Below are 12,051 nucleotides of genomic sequence, written 5' to 3'. Positions count from 1 at the left end.
TCTTATTTTTAATGACGGCATAGGAACGGTGGGTTAACTGCCTTGTTCAGGGGAAGAATGACACATTTTTACCTTGTCAGCTCAGGTATTCAATCTTGCAACCTTACGGTTAACTAGTGCAATGCCAAGGTAAGTTGCTAGCTAGCATTAAACTTATCTTATAAAAAACAATCAATCATAATCACTAGTTATAACTACACATGGTTGATGATTTTACTAGTTTATCTAGCGTGTCCTGCGTTGCATATAATCGATGCGGTGCGCATTCGCGAAAAAGGACTGTCGTTGCTCCAATGTCTACCTAACCATAAACATGAATGCCTTTCTTAAAATCAATACACAGAAGTATATATTTTTAAACCTGCATATTTAACTAAAAGAAAGGTTAGCAGGCAATATTAACCAGGTGAAATTGTGTAACTTCTCTTGCGTTCATTGCATGCAGAGTTTGTATATTTGCAACAGTTTGGGCCGCCTGCCTCATTGCGAACTAATTTGCCAGAATTGTACGTAATTATGACATAACATTGAAGGTTGTGCAATGTAACAGCAATATTTAGACTTAGGGATGCCATCCATTAGATAAAATACGGAACGGTTCCGTATTTCACTGAAAGAATAAACGTTTCGTTTTTGAAATGATAGTTTCCGGATTCGACCATATTAATGACCTACGGCTTGTATTTCTATGTGTTATTATGTATAATTAAGTCTATGATTTGTTAGAGCAGTCTGACTGAGCGAATGTAGGCACCAGCAGGCTGGTAAGCATTCACTCAAACAGCATTTTCATGCGTTTTGCCAGCAGCTCATCGCAATGCTTCAAGCCTTTTATGACTTCAAGCCTATCAACTCCCGAGATTAGGCTGGTGTAACCGATGTGAAATGGCTAGCTAGTTAGCGGGGTGTGCGTTAATAGCTTTTCAAACGTCACTCGCTCTGAGACTTGGAGTAGTTGTTCCCCTTGCTCTGCATGTGTAACGCTGCTTCGAGGGTGGCTGTTGTCGATGTGTTCCTGGTTCGAGCCCAGGTAGAGGCGAGGAGAGGGATGGAAGCTATACTGTTACACTGGCAATACTAAAGTGCCTATAATAACTACAACTTAAAACTTCTTACCTGGGAATATTGAAGACTCATGTTAAAAGGAACCACCAGCTTTCATATGTTCTCATGTTCTGAGCAAGGAACTTAAACGTTAGCTTTCTTACATGGCACACATTTTTACATGGCACATATTACTTTCTTCTCCAACACTTTGTTTTTGCATTATTTAAACCAAATTGAACATGTTCCATTATTTATTTGAGGCTAAATTGATTTTATTGATGTATTATATTAAGTTAAAATAAGTGTTCATTCAGTATTGTTGTAACTGTCATTATTACAAATAAATAAAAATCATCCGAGTAATCGGTATCGGCTTTTTTTGGTCCTCCAATAATTGGTATCGTCATTGAAAAATCATAATCGGCCGACCTCTATTAGGGGCACTCGCTTTCACCCACATACAGTATCTCAGCTGGGCCCAATACTGGCCAAAGACCAGAACTGGGAGCCATGATGGAAAGGCTTGGATCAGCTGATCCCTGTGGGAGATAGGGAGGGTCAACCACGGCTTACTGCCCGTGTCCTGACACCGTGTGTTCACTATTTGAGTTCAAGTGAATGAATGCACACCTATGCTCTGGCAGATAAAACCAGTGTCTTGCACAGCACTTTGTGATCCATTGCATGCAGTTTTTACCTCAAAAAGGGAGGAGCACTGGACAAACTTTCACAGGCTAACCTCACTGGCATTGAGGCTTATACATATTCTCACACTATTACACTGGGCACTCCAGCACAAAATTACAGCCTCTGGTGCGCATCGTAGGGTAGAATACACGTGGTGAATGAATTGCTCAGTGTCGAAGGGAGATTTAAACAAAAGGAAGCATTTGTTTTTGTTTTTACAAAGAAAGAGACAGGAAAATACAAGAGGCTTATTAATTCCATACTCTTCACACAGTGATAATTCATTACATTATCCTGTACCTGAACCATTATTCTCAAAGATGTATGCTTTGATTCTACCTGCCGCTGAAAGGCGAGATCCTAAAATAATGGCAGCGGGCAATTTAGCAAAGCAAATCTATTAGCCTAAATGATAGAGCAGATAAAAGTAAACAGGGATTTTTAAAGAAATTGGTTAAAATTACAGAGCCAATTTAAACATGTAATGCCCTACCTTTAACAAATACGGCACTACCTTAAAAGCCCTTGGTGATAGAAGTTATTCATGTGCTAATAAGCCTGTGATCTAAAATGTAGCCCTGCAACACTTCAGCTAAAATTAACTTGTGCTACTTTGGCTATGCCTAATTTAAACACTGTTTATTACTGAATGAACATGATAAGAACATGATAAGCCCCACAGACACCTTCACCTCATAGTATAGGGAAGTGGTTTTCAAACCTCTCCTTGGGGACCCCCAGACTAGCTCACCAGATTCACCTGAAGAGCTTGATAATTAGTTGACAATTTAAATAAGGTGTGCTAAGCAGTTAGGGCTGGCACAATTACCAGGGGTCCCCTGATTAAAAGCATAAGAAATGTCTTTCTGCATTTTGTAAACGCAGACCTAAAATGCTTCTTCTTGTAATTTCTGCTCGGCATCAGACTAATTTTGTGCTTCATTTGCACTTCTCTACTTGGATGAAAATTCACGAACTAGGCATTCTATCAGCAAACAGCGCTCTGACTGATGTGTAGCTACTTTTCTCAGTGTAGCCTACTTTAAATCAGGTAAAATGCTAGATTAACTTCAAGAAAAACATTAGAAATATGACCTTGCTTTGTCATTTACTTGTGTGGCTACTAGCCAAATATTGTTGCACCTCTGTTCTCATCTGATGAAAACAAAGCTATTTTCTGACTAATGTGTAGCACTAATGTATTTTCTGTGAAAGAAAACTATAGTTGCAAGCCCCTGATCACTAGTGAAGAAAAAAATAAACACTTGACTTTCAAAAGAAACACAGGTAAAAAATGGTTTGAAAAAAAAACACTATTTATGGTCTGAGTTTTGAAAATGCAGTTTTCTGAACATTAATGTGATTGATGAATTACTGTATAACCCTGTAGCCAACAGTTATTGATGAAGACATGAAAATAAAATAACCGTTTAAACAATTTGTTATTCTTTTTTTTGTGTGTGGAAAGAACAGCTGACTAAAGACGGGATGGCCGGACATTCATGTGGTTTAGTCCGTTTCTACTTTACCATGGACTCTACAACATGATGAAACTTTGTTGCACATTGCTGAAACAAGCAAGATGTTGTAGCAAACGAGTCTTTGGTTGCCTATTCAAACCACCCTTCCCTGCAGCAGCAGCTCATGCGTTCAGGAGCGGAAGAGAAAATGTGAGTCTTAAAAAATATATAGTTATTATTTGTTGTGCTATTCGAATAGCTATTACGGTGACAGCGATCATTTGGCTGACCGATAACCGTCATCCAAAATTCAATGATCACAGTGGTGGTCACAGCCCTACTAGCAGTAAAATCGTTCAAATTAGAGGTCAACTGATTATGATTTTAACGCCGATGCCGATCATTGGAGGACCAAAAAAGTCGATACCGATCAATCGGACAATTTTTTTATTTGTAATAATGACAATTACAACAGTACTGAATTAACACTTATTTTAACTTAATATAAAACATCTATAAAATCAATTTAGTCTCAAATAAACAATGAAACATGTTCAATTTGGTTTAAATAATGCAAAAACAAAGTGTTGGAGAAGAAAGTAATATGTGCCATGTAAAAATATGTGCCATGTAAAATATGTGCCATGTAAAAAAGCTAACGTTTAAGTTCCTTGCTCAGAACATGAGAACATATGAAAGTTGGTGGTTCCTTTTAACACGAGTCTTCAATATTCCAAGGTAAGAGGTTTTAGGTTGTAGTTAATATAGTTTTAAAGGACTATTTCTCTCTATACCATTTGTATTTCATATACCTTTGACTATTGGATGTTCTTATAGAAACTATAGTATTGCCAATGTAACAGTATAGCTTCCGTCCCTCTCCTCGCCGCTACCTGGGCTCGAACCAGGAACACATCGACAACAGCCACACTCGAAGAAGCGTTACCCATCGCTCCACAAAAGCCGCGGCCCTTTGCTGAGCAAGGGGAATAACTACTCCAAGTCTCAGAGCGAGTGACGTTTGAAACGCTATTAGCGCGCACCACGCTAACTAGCTAGCCATTTCACATTGGTTACACCAGCCATTAGGCTGATAGGCTTGAAGTCAAACAGTGCTGTGCTTGCGAAGAGCTGCTGGCAAAATGCACAAAAGTGCTGTTTGAATGAATGCTTACGAACCTGCTGCTGCCTTCCATCGCTCATGTCAAGACTGCTCTAACAAATCAGACTTATTTATAACATAATAACACATAGAAATACGAGCCTTTGGTCATTAATATGGTCGAATCCGGAAACTATAAATTCTGAAAACAAAACGTTTATTATTTCAGTGAAATATGGAAACATTCCCTATTTTATCTAACGGGTGGCATCCCTGTCTAAATATTCTTGTTACATTGCACAACCTTCAATGTTATGTCATAATTATGTACAATTCTGGCAAATTAGTTTGCAATTAATCGGCCATTCCGATTAATCAGTTGACCTCTAGTGCAAATACATGGAATGTCTGCAGGAGCCCGAGGAGAGGTTTGAAAACCCCTGCTGCTGTAGGGTAGGCCTACCTTTAGGAGAAAGGCCTATCAAATAGGCTTTCTTTTTAGTATTATTTGCATAATCAGTGTCCTGCACCAATTTCAGTGACGTAGCATAACGCCAGAGGTTGCTGATGTCAACATAGTTAGCAAGACCTGCACCATTCAAGTGGGACATTTGTAATAATTTCCAGCACAACCATCTACCCTGTGCTTCAAAACACTTCAAGAAATTAGCAAGCTTTAATTGTATGGGTTAAGGAGAAGTAAAAGTTAGTCTATGTTCTGATGGTGGATGCAGTCAATTACAATGTAAAAGCGTGTTAAGACCTATCAAATGCATTTTATCATTATCATGCTCTATTTCTGTTGCACTCAGTCTTACCTGGAAAAACATATTCCATACCCATCCCTAATAGAGGGGACAAAACAAAGGCCTCGTCGGTTGCCTCCCTATAGGTCCTTGGTATTTGTTGTCCCTTTCTGTGTCATCTCTACTCTGGGCCCAGTATCTCTAAATCGAACCTAATTGAAGTGATTACAAAAGGCTAAAAACAAATGCAGGACCAGAATTAAGAAAACACGAGGTTGTGAACACAGCACTGGAAACAGAGTGATGACGCAAATCTCACTACATCTAAGCACAGAGCTGATGATGGAGAACAGCTCCAATATTTTGCATGAGTGTTACTGTAGATTGTGGAGTAGTTTTTTTCTTCTTCAAAAATCACATTTGCTCAATTTCAAAAATTAAGCTATTCAACCTTCTTGCCGTAAACTTGTCCTACACAGTCCCTCTAGCCTTGATACGAATAGCAAGCATTTGTCCCAGCCTAGCACTACAACAGCTGATTCTAGCAGCCTAACCAAGGTGTTAATTAAGAGTGTGTTGTGTGTTCATGCTGGCCAGGAACAAAAACCTGCACACCCTGTAGGTGTCCAGGAACAGGGCTGGTCACCACAGATCGACAGGGTTTGATCCCTTTTAAGCAATATATTTACAAAGAAAAACTAAAGGTGAATAAAGTAACTTATAATTCAGAATGGAAAACCACAGCTGTTAGGACCGTATAATTACAGTGATTTATGATTAATAGCTCAACGTTTTTTTACTTGATTAAATTATTTTGTCTACGTGCCGTCTTGATCACTAGAACTAGTCTGCTATTTAATATTCTTAATCATTATTTGTTTGTCTCTGTACCACCATACAGCCACCCAATGGGGACCAATTACACAGTGGAATTACAGTTCCCTTAAATGGTAATTATGCCTGCATTGGGGCCCACAGTGTAGCGCTACATAGTAATTTAGCTGCTTTAGTGACTTTGTAAATTCACTGGGAACTTATTCCATTACATTTAAACAGAAAGTTATCTTGGCCCATTAGATTATTTAAAAAAAAACTTTATTCAACTAGGCAAGTCAGTTAAACAAATTCTTATTTACAATGATGACCTACCCAGGCCAAACCCTAACACGGACGACGCTGAGCCAATTGTGCGCCGCCATTTGTGACTCCCAATCATGGCCAGTTGTGATACACCGTGGAATCGAACCTGGGTCTGTAGAGACGCCTCTAGCACTGAGATGCAGTTACTTAGACCGCTGCGCCACTCGAGAGCAAATCCTTGGCACACATCACTTATGCATTTTACTATTATTATTCATCCTGCTACCAGTCACTTTCTCCTAATCCCTCGCCTATATGTACTTCTACCTCAAACTACACCAGTATCCCTGCTCATTGTAAATTTGGTATTGGCACTGACCCTGTTTGTAGCTTCCTCTATTTTCTTGTGTTTTCTTCATTAAATATTAGATATACTATTCTGATATTGATTACTGCACTGATGGGTTGAGCGTTTCACTGTACTTGTGCATGTGACAATAAAACCATGAAGTTGACATGTTTTGGACTAGTTAGCTAACTTAAATTCGGTCTAGCTAACACGTTCATAATTGAACTGTCAAACAAGTTCGCTAAAGACAGTAGCAGGCTTGCTGCCTTCAGTTCGCGGCTCACTTGCTAGCTCTAACGATCTGGTCCACGCGCATGCGTCGGATGCACACGCGTGGAGAGCTAAAATGCTTTTTTTTTATTTTTTAGAAACGACATCCTGCGCACACAACACTTTTTCAGGACTTTAACAACATTTTTACTTTGTTGAGGTTATGAAAGCATACTGAAGATAGTCACTAAACAAAATCGGGGGGAAACAAAGACAACTTGCTGTTGTTGTGCGATGGACCAGAGCTACTTGGCTAAAATGGCTAGGTATAGTAACTTTCTAAAACAATTGCTAGTAGATATGACGCTACGTTATGCCTCAATCTGATTAGCTACATTTCCTAATTTACATATTAAGTAACTAGAAAGGTATCCATATTCTGACCATACGAAAAGTTTCTGACTGTTCACTAGCTAACGTTGGTCGGTGAGATAGCCAGCTTCTTCACAGCTAACGTTAGCATGCACGATAGCTAGCAGTAGACAACAAGATAAGTCTTGCAAGGATCCAAAGCAAGTCCATTTTTCCTCATACGTGACAGACGAGGACACCAATATAAATTATGTTGAGGCAATGACTAAATGAAAGTCAAAGTTTGTCAACTTACTTTGAGTTTACATGCAGCACGGACTGATTCCTTGAATTTCCCTCTTGTTTTTAACTATTGAGGAACCAACTACCAGTATGACAGATATCGACGTCATCTTTTCGCGCATGCGTACGGCATATGGAGGGCCGCGTTCACCTCAGTCAAAGAGGGAAAGGCGAAGTCAGTATAATATATATTTTGAAAGGTTTGTGTAATGTTAACTGTTAATTTCTAATTGTTTATTTCACATTTGTTTATTATCTATTTCAATTACCTTGACAATGTTAACATATGTTTCCCATGCCAATAAAGCCCATTGAATTGAGGGGGGGGGTTCATCTCAGTGCTAGAGGCATCACAACAGACCCTGGTTCGATTCCAGGCTGTATCACAACCGGACGTGGTTGGGAGTCCCATAGGGCGGCACACAATTTGCCCAGCGTCGTTAGGGTTTGGCCGGGGTAGGCTGTCATTGTAAATAAGACTTTGTTCTTAACTGATTTGCCTAGTTAAATAAAGGTTCAATAAAAAAATAACTGAATACAGATGCTCTTTGCTTGCGTGCAAACAGTCAGACATGCTTCCAGAGAATCTTATGCAGGGTTTCAAGTAATTTCTATCTCAAATACAATTGTATTTCTCACTTACGCCGAATACAACAGGTAGACCTTACCATGAAATGCTTACTTACTTAAGCCCTTAACCAACAATGCAGTTCAAGAAATAGAGTTACAAATATATATATACAAAATAAACTAAAGTAAAAAAAATAGAAAAATAAAATAAAATTACATGACAATAACGAGGCTATATTTTCTGCACATTAACACTAGAAGCTTATTACCTAAAATGGATCAATTGAAAGTGAGGGTACACAGCTCCAATCCAGATGTGTTGGTCATTACTGAGACGTGGTTAAGGAAGAGTGTTTTGAATACTGATGTTAACCTTTCTGGTTATAACCTTTTTTGGCAAGACAGATCTTCTAAAGGTGGGGGAGTAACAATCTTTACCAAGGATCCCCTTCAGTGCTCAGTTGTCTCCACCAAGTCTGTCTCCAAAGAATTTGATTTGCTGGTTTTAAGCATTAAACTTTCAAATAACTCTTTGTTGACTGTTGCTGGGTGCTATAGTCCTCCATCAGCACCGGCCTGTACCCTACCTGCCCTAAGCGCTCTCCTGGCCCCTTACACTAAGCCTGAATGTGTCCAGCTAGGTGACATGCTTAAACCACATGACCAAGTCCTAAAGCAATGGGACTTCCTAAATCTTTCTCAGATTATTACCAATCCCATAAGGTATGACTCCAAACACCCAGAAAAGGCTACTCTCCTCAATGTTATCCTCACAAATGATCCTGATAGGTAACAGTCTGGTGTTTTCTGTAATGACTTTAGTGATCACTGTTTTACAGCCTGTGTTCGTAATGGCTGCTCAGTGAAACGACCTGTCCTGATTTGTCATAGACGCTTGCTAAAAAACTTCAATGAGCAAGCCTTCCTTCATGAACTGTCCTCTGTAAACATGATATAGAATCAGCTTGATCCCCTCTGTCGAACAAACAAACACGCCCCCATAAAGAAAATTATAATTAAAAACAGGTTCAGCCCCTGGTTCGACCGTGATTTTACAGAGTTACTACACCTCAATAATTGCATTTGGCAAAAGGCTCAGCACATGCATACTCAGGTTGACTGGCTGTCATTCAGACAAATTATAAATAAATGCACTCAGGCTATCTGGAAGGCCAGTTCTCTCTCTGTGGGTCTAACCCCAAGAAGTTCTGGAAAACGGTTAAAGCCCTGGAGAATAAACCCTCCTCCTCACAGCTTCCCATGTCCCTTAATGTTGATGATGTGGTTGTTACTGACAAGAAGCACATGGCTGAGCTCTTTAATCACCACTTCATTAAGTCATGATTCCTATTTGACTCAGCCATGTCTCCTTGCCTGTCCCTTTCTTCTTTAAGGTTGTTGCCCCTATCATCGCCAAGCTCCAAACTTTTTAACCTGTCTCTCCTTTCTGGGGAGATTCCCATTGCTTGGAAGGCATCCATGTTTCATCCTTTATTTAAAGGGGGAGATCAAGCTGAATCTATCTGTTATAGGCCTATTTCTATTTTGCCCTGTTTATCAAAAGTGTTGGAAAACTTGTCAATAATCAACAGACTGGCTTTCTTGATGGGGCGGCAGGGTAGCCTTGTGACTAGAGCATTGGACTAGTAACCGAACGGTTGCAAGTTCAAATCCCCGAGCTGACAAGGTACAAATCTGTCGTTCTGCCCCTGAACTGCCCCTGAACAGGTAGTTAACCCACTGTTCCTAGGCCGTCATTGAAAATAAGAATTTGTTCTTAACTGACTTGCCTAGTTAAATAAAGGTTAAAAAAAAAAATTAAAAAATAATGTCTATAGTATTCCCTCAGGTAGGCAATCTGGTTTCTGCTCAGGTTATGGATGTGTCACTGCAACCTTAAAGGTCCTCAATGATGTCACCATTGCCCTTGATTCTATGCAAAATTGTGCTGCTATTTTTATTGACTTGGCCAAAGCTTTTGATATGGGAGACCATTCCATTCTTGTGAGCTGGCTAAGGAGTATTGGTGTCTCTGAGGGGTCTTTGGCCTGGTTTGCTAACTACCTCTCTCAAAAGAGTGCAGTGTATAAAGTCAGAAAATCTGCTGTCTCAGCCACTGCCTGTCACCAATGAATACCCTAAGGCTCAAACCTAGGCCCCACACTCTTCTCAATGTACATCAACAGCATAGCTCAGGCAGTAGGATGCTCTCTCATCCATTTATATGCAGATGATACAGTCTTATACTCAACTGGCCCCTCGCTGGATTTTGTGTAAAATGCTCTACAACAAAGCTTTCTTAGTGTCCAACAAGCTTACTCTGCCTGTAACCTTGATCTGAACACCTCCAAAACAAAGGTCATGTGGTTTAGTAAGAAGAATGCCCCTCTCCCCACAGGTGTGATCACTACCACTGAAGGTTTAGAGCTTGAGGTAGTCACCTCATACAAGTGCCTGGGAGTAAGGCTAGACAGTACACCGTCCTTCTCTCAGCACATATCAAAGCTGCAGGCTAAGGTTAAATCTAGACTTGGTTTCCTCTATCGTAATCGCTCCTCTTTCACCCCAGCTGCTAAACTAACTCTGATTCAGATGACCATCCTACCCATGCTAGATTATGGAGAGGTAATTTATAGATCGACAGGTAATGGTGCTCTCGAGCGGCTAGATGTTCTTTACCATTCGGCCATCAGATTTGCCACCAATGCTCCTTATAGGACTCATCACTGCACTGTATACTCCTCTGTAAACTGGTCAACTCGGTATACCCGTCGCAAGACCGACTGGTTGATGCTTATTTATAAAACCCTCTTACGCCTCACTCCCCCTATCTGAGATATCTACTGCAGCCCTCATCCTCCACATACAACACATACATATCCCTGGGTCGCTCCTCTTTTCAGTTTGCTGCAGCTAGCGACTGGAACGAGCTGCAACAAACACTCAAACTGGATAGTTTTATCTCAGTCTCTTCATTCAAAGATTCAATCATGGACACTCTTACTGACAGTTGTGGCTGCTTTGTGTGGTGTATTGTTGTCTCTACCTTCTTGCCCTTTGTGCTGTTGGTTGTGCCCAATGATGTTTGTACCATGTTTAGTGCTGCTACCATGTTGTGTTGCTACCATGTTGTTATGTTGTGTTGCTACCATGCTGTTATGTTGTGTTGCTACCATGCTGTGTTGTCATGTGTTGCTGCCTCGCTATGTTGTTGTCTTAAGTGTCTTTTTATGTAGTGTTGTGTTGTCTCTCTTGTTGTGATTTTTTATTTTTAACCCCAGCCCCCGTCCCACCGTTTTGCCTTTTGGTAGGCCGACATTGTAAATAAGAATTTGTTCTTAAACTGACATGCCTAGTTAAATAAAGGTTAAAAAAATATTTATATATATTAGTGTCACTATATATATCTATATATATATAGTGACACTAATATATATATAAATATTTTTTTACAGGGGGTACCGGACCATGACAGTTCGTTGGTGATGTGGACACCAATGAACTTGAAACTCTCGACCCACTCCACTTCAGCCCCATCAATGTTAATGGGGGCCTGTTCAGCCCTCCTTTTCCTATAGTCCACGATCAGCTCATTTGTCTTGCTCACATTGTGGAAGAGGTTGTTGGCTCTGAGCTTCTCCCTATAGGCTGTTTCATCATTGCCGGTGATCAGGCCTACCACGGTTGTGTCGTCAGCAAACTTAATGAGGGTGTTGTAGTCATGCTTGGCCACGCAATCGTGGGTGAACAGGGATTTCAGGAGTGGACTAGGGACCCCAATGTTGAGGATCAGCATGGCAGATGTGTTGTTGCCTACCCTTACCACCTAGGGGCGGTGACTGAGGTGGTATACTCCTCAATGCCGTTGGATGAATCACGGAACATAGTCCAGTCTGTGCTAGCAAACAGCCCTGTAGCATAACATCTGCGTCATCTGACCACTTCCATATTGAGTGAGTCACGGGTACTTCCTGCTTTAGTTTTTGCTTGTAAACAGGAATCAGGAAGATAGAATTATGGTCAGGTGTGCCACATGGAGGGTGAGGGAAAGCTTTGTATGCGTCTCTGTGTGGAGTAAAAGTGGTCTAGAGTTTTTTTTTCCTCCGTTTGCACGTGACATGCTGGTAGAAATGAGGTCAAATGGAT

The 12,051-nt window shown here is 40.4% G+C and overlaps 1 protein-coding gene across 5 annotated transcripts in view; it reads right to left on the bottom strand.

Moving 5' to 3' along the window:
- pot1 (protection of telomeres 1 homolog) overlaps positions 1 to 7,468 on the bottom strand; it is a 51,269-nt gene extending 43,801 nt beyond the window's left edge. For all 5 annotated transcript variants that reach the window (XM_024381037.2, XM_024380944.2, XM_024381274.2 and 2 more), the window contains exon 1: positions 7,349 to 7,468. The gene's annotated coding sequence lies outside the window, so the exon portion shown is untranslated. The remainder of the gene's footprint in view (positions 1 to 7,348) is intronic.
- Between the last annotated feature and the right edge of the window lie 4,583 nt (positions 7,469 to 12,051).

The sequence above is a fragment of the Oncorhynchus tshawytscha genome, linkage group LG01, assembly GCF_018296145.1.
Source record: "Oncorhynchus tshawytscha isolate Ot180627B linkage group LG01, Otsh_v2.0, whole genome shotgun sequence".
Taxonomy (NCBI): Eukaryota; Metazoa; Chordata; class Actinopteri; order Salmoniformes; family Salmonidae; genus Oncorhynchus; species Oncorhynchus tshawytscha.
This window is presented reverse-complemented; position numbering and strand designations above follow the sequence as displayed.